We start from the raw sequence: 9,657 nt of genomic DNA, 5'->3' as shown, positions 1-9,657 counted from the left end.
GGTCTTTCTCTCTTTATATATCTCAATTTTTAACTCTGTTCTGTACTTACTCTCCTTTACTTAGTTTATTGTTTTTTTTTTTTACTTCATTCTTTATTCTAACTATTTTGTTAACTGTAATTGAAGCTGCTGTTTTAAGTATTACTTGTGTGCTGGGGTCATCATATCCCTCAAGTGTCATTCTTGAAACAGAAAAGAGTGGATTAAGTTTTGTTTTCATGGATTTTCCCTTTTTTTTGTTGAAAATTTTCATTTATAAATTTTGCAGAGCAAAAGAGAGATTTCGACCATGAAGATGATCAAACATACCAATGTCTTAAATTTATTTGAGGTACTGTGCACTTTTTATTGGTTTTTTAACTTTTCTTTCTTCTTTTCTTGGGGGGTGGGCAGGGGCTGGAAGGATTTGAGTGAAATCAAATAAAGCTTGTTGCCAAATGTTTGCTTAAGCATCATATTTTATGACTAATTACTCTTTGGCAAGTGATGCTGAATATAGTTCTTATAGATCACTTTGTGTTAAGCCCTGCGCCAAAAAGATTGCAGGATAATTATCCTGTGACTTAAAGGTTTAAGTGATTAATTGCAGTACCTGATAAAAAATGCTGGTTTCTGATAGATGACATGCAAATTGTGTTCAGATTATATAAGTTGATTCCATAAAAATGCAGAGGAGAAAAAGCACAGCACGGAAATATGAATTAATGGTGGATTTCTTCATTACTTGAATCCACTAGACCTGAGAAAGAAGAAGAGCTAACTGACTGCAGACTAACAGACTCTAACTACTCTACACATCAGCTACCACGTGTATAGTACAAGACAAGGCCCGAATCAACTCAATAAAAACTAATCTAAGAAATGCGATTTATGTACAAAGTAGATAAGTGGAAAACAACGACATATTGCAGCCCATGCATCATGAAGAACATTCCAGAATGCTGCTGCTCTGCTTGCTGTTGCTACACTCTGCTTGCTTATCTTTCATCATCCCCCCTCAAGATGGACTAGGGGAAACGAAACCAAGCCTAGCTTGGACAAGAAGGAACCAAAAACAGGACTAGGAAGTAATTTTGTGAAATGTCAGCAAGTTGAGATTACCAGAAATGTGTGATGGAAGAACAAAACCAGCCTTGAACTTGTCCCTCACCAAATGACAGTCAATTTCAGTGTTTAGTTTGTTCATGGAATGTGGGATTGGCAACAATGTGGATAGCGGCTTGATTGTCACAATAAACTGGAATAGGTGTAGGAACAGAAACACCCAGATCATTGAGCAAGTAAGAAATCCATGTAGCTCGCAGACACTAGTGCCAAGACTCCTGTATTCCGCTGCTGCTGTAGAACGAGCAACTGTTGTCTGCTTTTTGGTTTTCCAGGAAATCAAGGCCTTCCCCAAGAAAACTGAGTAACCAATTAAAGAGCGACGCGAATCAACACAGCTTGTCCAACCCGCATCTAAGTAAGCAGTGAGAGTAGAGGAATTGGAAGATGGAAAGAAGAAACCCTGATCAGGGCACCCCTTAAGATACCGTACGAATCCATATGAATCTGGCCAGGCTGATGGACAAATTGTTGGGCGCCAAAAGAAACGTCTGGACGAGTAAAACTTACATATAGGAGGCGCCCCACCAAGTGTCAATAAGGCTCAGAATTTTGTAAAGGAACAATGTCTTGAGCAGAAAGTTTCAGACCCATAGGAAGAGGGTTCTTGGCTGGCTTGAAATCTTGAAGACCAGTGTCAAGAATGATGTCCCTGATTACTTATGTTGAATAATATAGAGAATGATGTCCCTAATGTATTTATGTTGACTAACACGAGACCTGCTGCAGAACGAGCAATTTCCAATCTAAGGAAATATTTTGTAGGACCCAAATCTTTAATTTTAAAGGCTGAATGTAAGAAATTCTTGACCTTATCAATATGCAATTGAGACGAACCACTTAGTAGTACATCATCTACATACACCAAGAGAATAAGGTGGTTATCAGAAGTTTGTTGAGTAAATAACCAATGGTTGTGAGATGATTGAGAAAAGCCATAGCCAATGAGTTGATTACTGAGCTCCAGATTCCATTGTCTAGAGGCCTGTTTCAGTCCGTATAAAGATCGCTTCAATTTTCGAACCTTCCCTTCTTCAATAGAATAACCATATGGCACAGATAGGTATATGTCCTCATCAAGAAACCCATGTAAAAATGTGTCATTAATATCAACCTGATGAATTGGCCAATTGTTGTTAGATGCCACACAGCCAACAACAAGCGGACTGTTACAGCCTTAGCGAGGGGAAAATCTATCGATTAGTCCACACCTTCGACTTGATTGTAGCCTTTAGCCACACACCTTCGACTTGATTGTAGCCTTTAGCCACCAACCTTGCCTTGTATCTGTCTACAGAACCATCAGGTTGTAGCTTAACTTTGTATACCCATTTGCTTCCTATTGGCTTCTTATCAGGTGGAAGATCCATGATATCCCAAGTATTGTTTCTTTCCAGTGCCAATTCATCCTGCATAGCTTTCTCCCCCTCCAAAAAACCTTTAGCCTGCAAATAATGCTTAGGTTAGTGCACAGTAGATAAAGCAGCCATAAATCCTATGTATGAGATGCAATATCAGAAAGCTTTATAGAAAAATCCGAAGAAGAATTCCAGTGAAAATCAGTTAACCAAGCGGGGGTTTTAGTATGTCTAGTTAACCGTCTAAGGGGAGACTGTGGAAGAGATTGAGTAGGAACAGGGATATTGGATGAAATTTGATCAGGATATGAGTCAGATGTGCTAGGGACATGAGCTGAATGTGACTCAATAACAGGATCAAGGATAGAGCACTGTCTGAAATAGAAGTAGAGCTTTGGTATGGAAAGACATTTTCATGTAAAACGTCCCTAGATATGACTCACTATGTTATCCAGGTCATATAGTTTGTAGGCCTTTTGCCCATGAGCATACCCCAGAAATATGCATCTAAAAGCTCTTTGATCGAATTTAGATTTGTGAGTAAAGGTGTTTGAAGCAAAACAGAGACATCCAAATGTTCTAAGGTTATCATAAGATGGAGAGGCTTTATGTAGTAGCTCGAACGGGGACTTCCAATTCAATGTGGAGGATGGCAATTTGTTGATAATGTGGGTTGCTGTAAGGCCAGACTCTGCCCAGAAATGCCTAGGCAAATGGGACTCAAACATAAGGGCTCGAGCAATTTGTAAAAGGTGTCTATGTTTCCTTTCTACAACACCATTTTGTTTTGGTGTGTAGACACAGCTTTTTTGGTGGATTATGCCATTGTTCTGAAGGAATTCTTGACAAGGGAGGCTAGGAATTCTGATCCATTATCGTATCACTTTGATTTTGGTATCAAACTGTGTTGATATCTGGGCAAAGAAAGATGTCATGATCTGAAGGGTTTGAGATTTGTGTTGTAGAAGGAAAGTCCAGGGTACTCTTGAATAATCATCCAACATTGTTAACACATAATGACATCCAGTTAACGAGGTTTGTTTATATGCCCCCCAAATGTCAATGTGAAGAAGATCAAAAGGAGAATTGGAGTGTGATTTGCTAAGGGGAAATGCCAGTCTTTCTTGTTTAGCAAGGGGCAAATGCAACAAATGTCTTCATTATTGCTATCTTTGATACTCAATACAGGAAAGTGGCTCAACACATGAGAACTTGCATGTCCTAGACACTTATGCCACAATGTATAAAGTTTTATATCAGAAGAAAAACAGGATACATGTTTCTCAATTGTCTGAGACAAAGAAGTAGGAATAAAAGAATTGGTATCCAAATAGTAAAGTCTCCCCTTCTGTTTTCCTGTTGTGAGTGTATGGTTATTCTTCAGGTCCTGCACGACGCACAAAGATGTGAGAAATAGGAAACTAACAGACTGAGATTGGCATAATTGTGACACTAAAAGTAGGTTGTGTTTAAAGCTAGGAACCAAGAGGACATTTGTGAGAGTTAGGCTGGGAGAAAGATGAATATCACCACATTACGTAGCTTTTGCAATGCTATTATCAGGAAGATGAATATTGATGCAGGAATGAAGATTTTGTAAGGAGTGAAACAAATTTACATCACCACACATATGACTAGTAGCTCCAGTGTCTACTATCCAAGAACCAACATTTTCATCTCCAGAAATCTTAATCAATGTCATACCTGCCATCTCTTAGTTCTGTGCAAAGTGCACCTTTACTGGATCATAAGGCACCTTGTTCTGCACTATTTTTAAGGCCTCCATCAAATCTACAACAAAGTTATGGTTTGCTGCACTTATATTGTCCATGGGACTCTGTTGCGTTGTTTCATTGACTGCATACGCCCTTCCTGAAGACCACTGTTCTACCTCTGGTCATTTAAATCTTTGTACCAATCACGTCGACCGTGGATTTTGAAGTAAGTGTCCTTGCTTTGCCCTGGCTTGTTGTAGTGTCCACAAACCAAGTTTCTTTTGTTTGTAGGACCTTTCTTCTTTAAGTAGTTCCTAGGTCCAACTCCTTTACTCTCGCAGCTCCTTACTTGCATTGCGACATTGTCCCCAGTTTCTGCAAATCCAAGGTCCACTTCCCGTTATCTTTCCACCTGTAGCACCATTAAGTATGCTTTATCAACGTCGGGAAGAGGATCCAACACCAAAATCTGATTTCTAATTTTATCATGTGACTCGTTCAATCCCATAAGGAATTGAATCAATTGGCTCGCTTCAGTTTGATCAATCTTTGCCTTATTACATCCACACGTGCACTTGCCACAGGTGCACATGGCTGGTGGCATCAAGCACACCAAATCATCCCATAGCTGCTTCAGGTTTGTGTAATATGCAGTAACATCCAGATTACCCTGCGACATGGAACTAATCTGGCGTTGAATCTTATATAAGAGTGGTCCATCACACTCACCATATCTTGCTTCTAGATCCAGCCATAGAGAACGTGCTGAAGTTGCGTACAAAAAGCATTCAGAATATCCTTAGATATTGTATTCAGTATCCAAGTTCTCACCATAGAATCCATAATTCTCCATTGTCTGAGTTCGGCGGAGCCATCAGCTGGTTTCGCAGACGATCCATCAATGTAACCAAGCTTGTACCTACCTTCCAGTGGAATACGGACAGATCTGCTCCAAGAAAGCCAGTTTCGCCCATTCAAAGGGGCAGAAATCATCACCATCCCAGGGTGATCCAATACCTGAACTCTGGTATTCGAACTATCGCCACCAGAGCCAATAGTTCCAGTTACATCGTTTACGCCGTGGTTGAAGTGCTTGCCATCACAGTAACAAATTCAAACAAACCACAAACTGATTGTAAAGATATGCAGAGACCATCAAAATGATGGCTCTCATACCATGTTCAGATTATAAGTTCATTCCATAAAAACGAAGAGGAGAGAAAGCACAGCAAGGAAATATGAATTAATGGCTACTTGAATCTGGAGCTGAAGGCTCTGTTAAATAGCAGTCACAAGAGCAGAGAATGAAGAAGAACTAAATAACTGCTGACTAACAGACTCTAACTACTCTACACGTTAGCTACTATGTGTATAGTACAAGACAAGGCGTGAATCAACTAATAAAAACATAATCTAAGAAATGCGATTTATCTACAAAGTAGATAAGCGGAAAATGACTACGCATTGCAGCCCTCTGCATCATGAAGAATGTTCACCGATGCTGCTGCTCTGCTTGCTGTTGCTACACTCTGCTTACTTATCTTTTATCAATTGTTGCCTTATTTAAAGGTCTCAGATACTTTAAGTTCACCTATTCCTTGTTTTTTGCCAATAATAAGTTATGGCTAGCAGAACCAAAATCTATATCGTTCTTGAATATGTTGATGGAGGCGAGCTCTTTGACAAAATCGTAAGTGTTTAATTTTAATCAAAATTTTCAGCTGTTATGCCCTGAAAAAGGTGATGTCATTTTCCCTTCCTCTATAGGCTAAATATGGAAAACTTCAAGAAGATGTGGCTAGGAGATATTTTCAACAGCTCATCAACGCTGTGGACTACTGCCACAGTAGAGGCATATACCACAGAGATTTGAAGGTTGAACAAGACCTGTTATCTATCTCACAGTTTATGCGTCTTTTTAACAAAACTTTCACTTTCTTTTTCTACCTTGTTTAGAAATGTTGTGCGTGTCTCAATATAAATTTTGCAGCCGGAGAATCTGTTGCTGGACTCGTATGGTGTTCTTAAAGTTTCTGACTTCGGATTAAGTGCATTTGAGAAGCAAGTCCAGGTGAGTTGTCTATAATTTCTGTCATGGACTCATTGGGGGGCCAAAGTTTTCCATTTTGAAGACGTGGAAAGGCTGCCAGAAACGTTATTTGGATCTGTTTTAAAGTGTTATTCAACTATGCGTCACTTTTTTCATGTATTCCATGATGAGAAATTTTGGTCTCAAACGGCCTTTCCTTTTGACTCGTTTCTTCTTGTTGCATCCTAGTATAATAATCTACAATCAATATCTTTGGTTCATGTCAGAAAAAGCTGCTCCAGCTTGGGATTGATACATGTTTAGAGACTGCATCTTGGTTGGCTCATTTTATTTTCCTGTTCAGGAACTTGCAAGGTCCCTACACAATTGTTCACTAGATAGAAAATGGATACTTGTAATCTTATTCTTCTTTCATGTTCTCGAGTTTTTCTGTCAATTCCACTTATGCATGCGAATCTATTTTTATCATGTTCGTGTCGGGTAACCATTATCATGAAGTCCTACATGAATTTTGCTTTTCTGAGGGCTCCAGAAGTGAACGATGAAAATCTCATGATGATTCCTTTATAGGAAGATGGGTTGCTTCACACGGCCTGTGGCACGCCGAATTATGTAGCACTGAGGTACTACTTATGGTTTTATGGAACTAAGAAGGGAAAGGCGCAAGTGTCTATGTTCAGTTTCAAGATTTTGAGATGTCTTTTCTCCATCAGGTGCTCACTGATAAAGGCTATGATGGTACATCGTCAGATATATGGTCATGTGGGGTTATCCTCTTTGTTCTGATGGCTGGATACTTGCCTTTCAATGAGCCCAGCCTCATGGCTTTGTATACGAGAGTAAGTTTGGAGAGAGCTCTACTTGCTTTCTACTCTGAGTTGCATTTGGAATGTGGTACGAACTAATTGTTTTTCCAGATTCAAAAGGCCAATTTCTTGTTTCCATCGTGGTTCTCGTCCAGTGCAAAAAAGCTGATTAAGCATATTTTGGATCCAAATTCACTCACTGTGAGCTCTTCGAAGCTTGTCTTTATCTTATTTATCAGTCAAATGTCCATTCATTACAAGATGTTTTTCCTCTGCTATCTCTTTCTTGTAGTTCTATTCTTTCCTTGTTTCATAGTTCTTATGCATTTTCTCTAGTTTTGACAAATTCATGTACACATGTTTAGGGAGTTTGGAGTTCTTCTGTATAATTCGTGGGTATCTTGCAGTGGATGACTATTCCTGAAATTCTAGAAAATGATTGGTTCAAGAAAGATTACAAGCCACCTTACTTTGAGCAGGAAGAGGAAGTAAGTCTTGATGATGTTGATGCTGTCTTGAATGACTCTGAGGTAAGCTATTTAAATCACAGAATTCTGTTTTGGTACTAGCTGCTACTGTGTATACATAGCTAAACTTCAATTTGACCAAGAACATTTTCTTTGACAGGAAAACCTTGTTACAGAAAGCAAAGAGAAACCTGTATCCATGAATGCCTTTCAGCTCATTTCTAGGTCTCAGGGTTTCAGTCTCGAAAATTTGTTTGATAAGCAGAAGGTATGTGAGTTCAGCTGTCCTTTATTTTTCCACCATTCTGTGGTTGTTGATGCATATTATAAGTAAAAGAATCATTTGAACAAAGAATTCTGAAGATCAGAATTAAAGTCTACCTGCAATTTGTACCCTGTAGCTTTATATAAATCTTTGTTCCTTCATAATTTGTTGTTGAATCTATTCTGGGGCTCTGTCCAGCTAGCCATATGCCAGCACCAACACTGATCAGACATAGCTGATTCTGTCGTCAATGTACATATATGCAGTTATCCTTTCATGGTGTCAGTTGACTGTCACATATGGCTAATCTAATGGTCCACCAACCCATGTGGGTTTGGACACGAATGACCCCCCTTCATGGTAAAGTCAAAATCATCAGGGTACCTAATTATTTCCTTTTTATTTTTGTCTTGGATCAAACAATGCAGGGCCTGGTAAAGAGAGAAATACATCCAAGCATCCTGCGAGTGAGATAATGTCAAAAATTGAGGAGGCTGCTAAACCTTTGGGTTTTAATGTTCATAAAAAAACCTTTAAGGTACTATACACAGTTTCTTGGACATTTCATTCCTCATGCCTTCTCTTCCTAGATGAAAGGAGGATAATATTCAATGTCCCATCAGTTCATCGGAAATAGTCCTCTGGCCGACTTGCCACTTATTCTTTGTAGCTATTGCAGATGAAGTTACAAGGTGACAAGAAAGGAAGAAAAGGCCAACTTGCTGTAGCTACAGAGGTATATATCAACTTCGCTTTGGACAAATGAAATGTCAATACTTCATATTTTGTGTGTATAAGTCTGGGGATCAAGGTACTTACAGTGACTAGGACGTTGTGTGCTGAAGAACAATATGGTGAATTACTGCGATAACTTGTAGCAATGAACCGATTACTCTTTATTGATGGAACAGGAAAGATGCTTCTAAGATTTAAAGCATCTGTTGGTAATTATGAGCAGATACAAGGATTGAATCAAATGGTTATGTTGACAAAAGCTGATTACTTGTCTTGGTGTTTCATTTTAAAATCTACAGTTCTGGAGGAATTTTCTCAGTTGATCGGAGACTCTGGGAAATGGTTTTTGTGGGTTAAAGACTTTGTATAATTAGTAACATGAACTTCCTAATGGATAGGGTGTGGTCAGTGTATCTTTTTCTTTCTCTTTCCTCTGGTATTGTTCAGTATGGTATAGCATTGAATATATGGGCATCTGGTTGGTTTTGATGTCAGGTCTTTGAGGTGGCTCCTTCCTTGCACATGGTGGAGCTTCGCAAAACTGGTGGTGACACCCTGGAGTTCCACAAGGCATGATAATGTTCAACTATTAAATAACCTTTCTATGTATGTTTGTTTTGAGGACCGGGCACATTGATTAACTTATGTAGTAATTCTAAATTTATGGCAGTTGTACAAAACCTTCTCATCAGGGTTAAAAGAATTGTCTGGACGTCTGAATCAAATGATGAAAAAACGAGGTGGGCTCCCATTAATGCATGTGCAAGTACCATGCATCTTATTTGGATACTGGATATATGTTGACATTTTGTTTTCTACGACAGATGGTAACGAGTGACTTTAGTGCTCGTGAATTCAAACGAATCCTTGATTGTCCAGCTTTTTGCATCATCATATCTGGCACTGGCAGAAGAACCATATGATTTCTAATGGGGCCTGAAGTCATGGGTGGGATGAGAATATACTGAAAAATATAATTGAGTTTGAGGTATTCAGTTAATCCATTGTCTTGGTTTTAGGCTTAGTAATGAAAGTTGAGTTGGAAGTTAAATTGTGATGGCTCTCTCAAAGACATGTAATGTGGCTTCCTCGACATTATGAATCATATATCAGAAGATCCTAAAACGGGCAGCAAAGCAGCGGCAAAAAATTCTGCA

At 39.0% G+C, this 9,657-nt stretch overlaps 1 protein-coding gene and 1 pseudogene across 1 annotated transcript in view; one reads left to right on the top strand and one right to left on the bottom strand.

Moving 5' to 3' along the window:
- LOC105178829 (protein TRIGALACTOSYLDIACYLGLYCEROL 4, chloroplastic) overlaps window positions 1–364 on the bottom strand; it is a gene marked incomplete in the record, with an annotated part of 3,737 nt that extends 3,373 nt beyond the window's left edge. Inside the window, 1 exon segment of the mRNA XM_020699452.1 lies at window positions 265–364.
- A 5,259-nt stretch (window positions 365–5,623) lies between these two features.
- Window positions 5,624–9,651, top strand: LOC105178830 (annotated as a pseudogene).
- Window positions 9,652–9,657: the final 6 nt, after the last annotated feature.

This window comes from Sesamum indicum, unplaced genomic scaffold, assembly GCF_000512975.1.
Source record: "Sesamum indicum cultivar Zhongzhi No. 13 unplaced genomic scaffold, S_indicum_v1.0 scaffold00109, whole genome shotgun sequence".
Classification (NCBI taxonomy): Eukaryota; Viridiplantae; Streptophyta; class Magnoliopsida; order Lamiales; family Pedaliaceae; genus Sesamum; species Sesamum indicum.
This window is presented reverse-complemented; position numbering and strand designations above follow the sequence as displayed.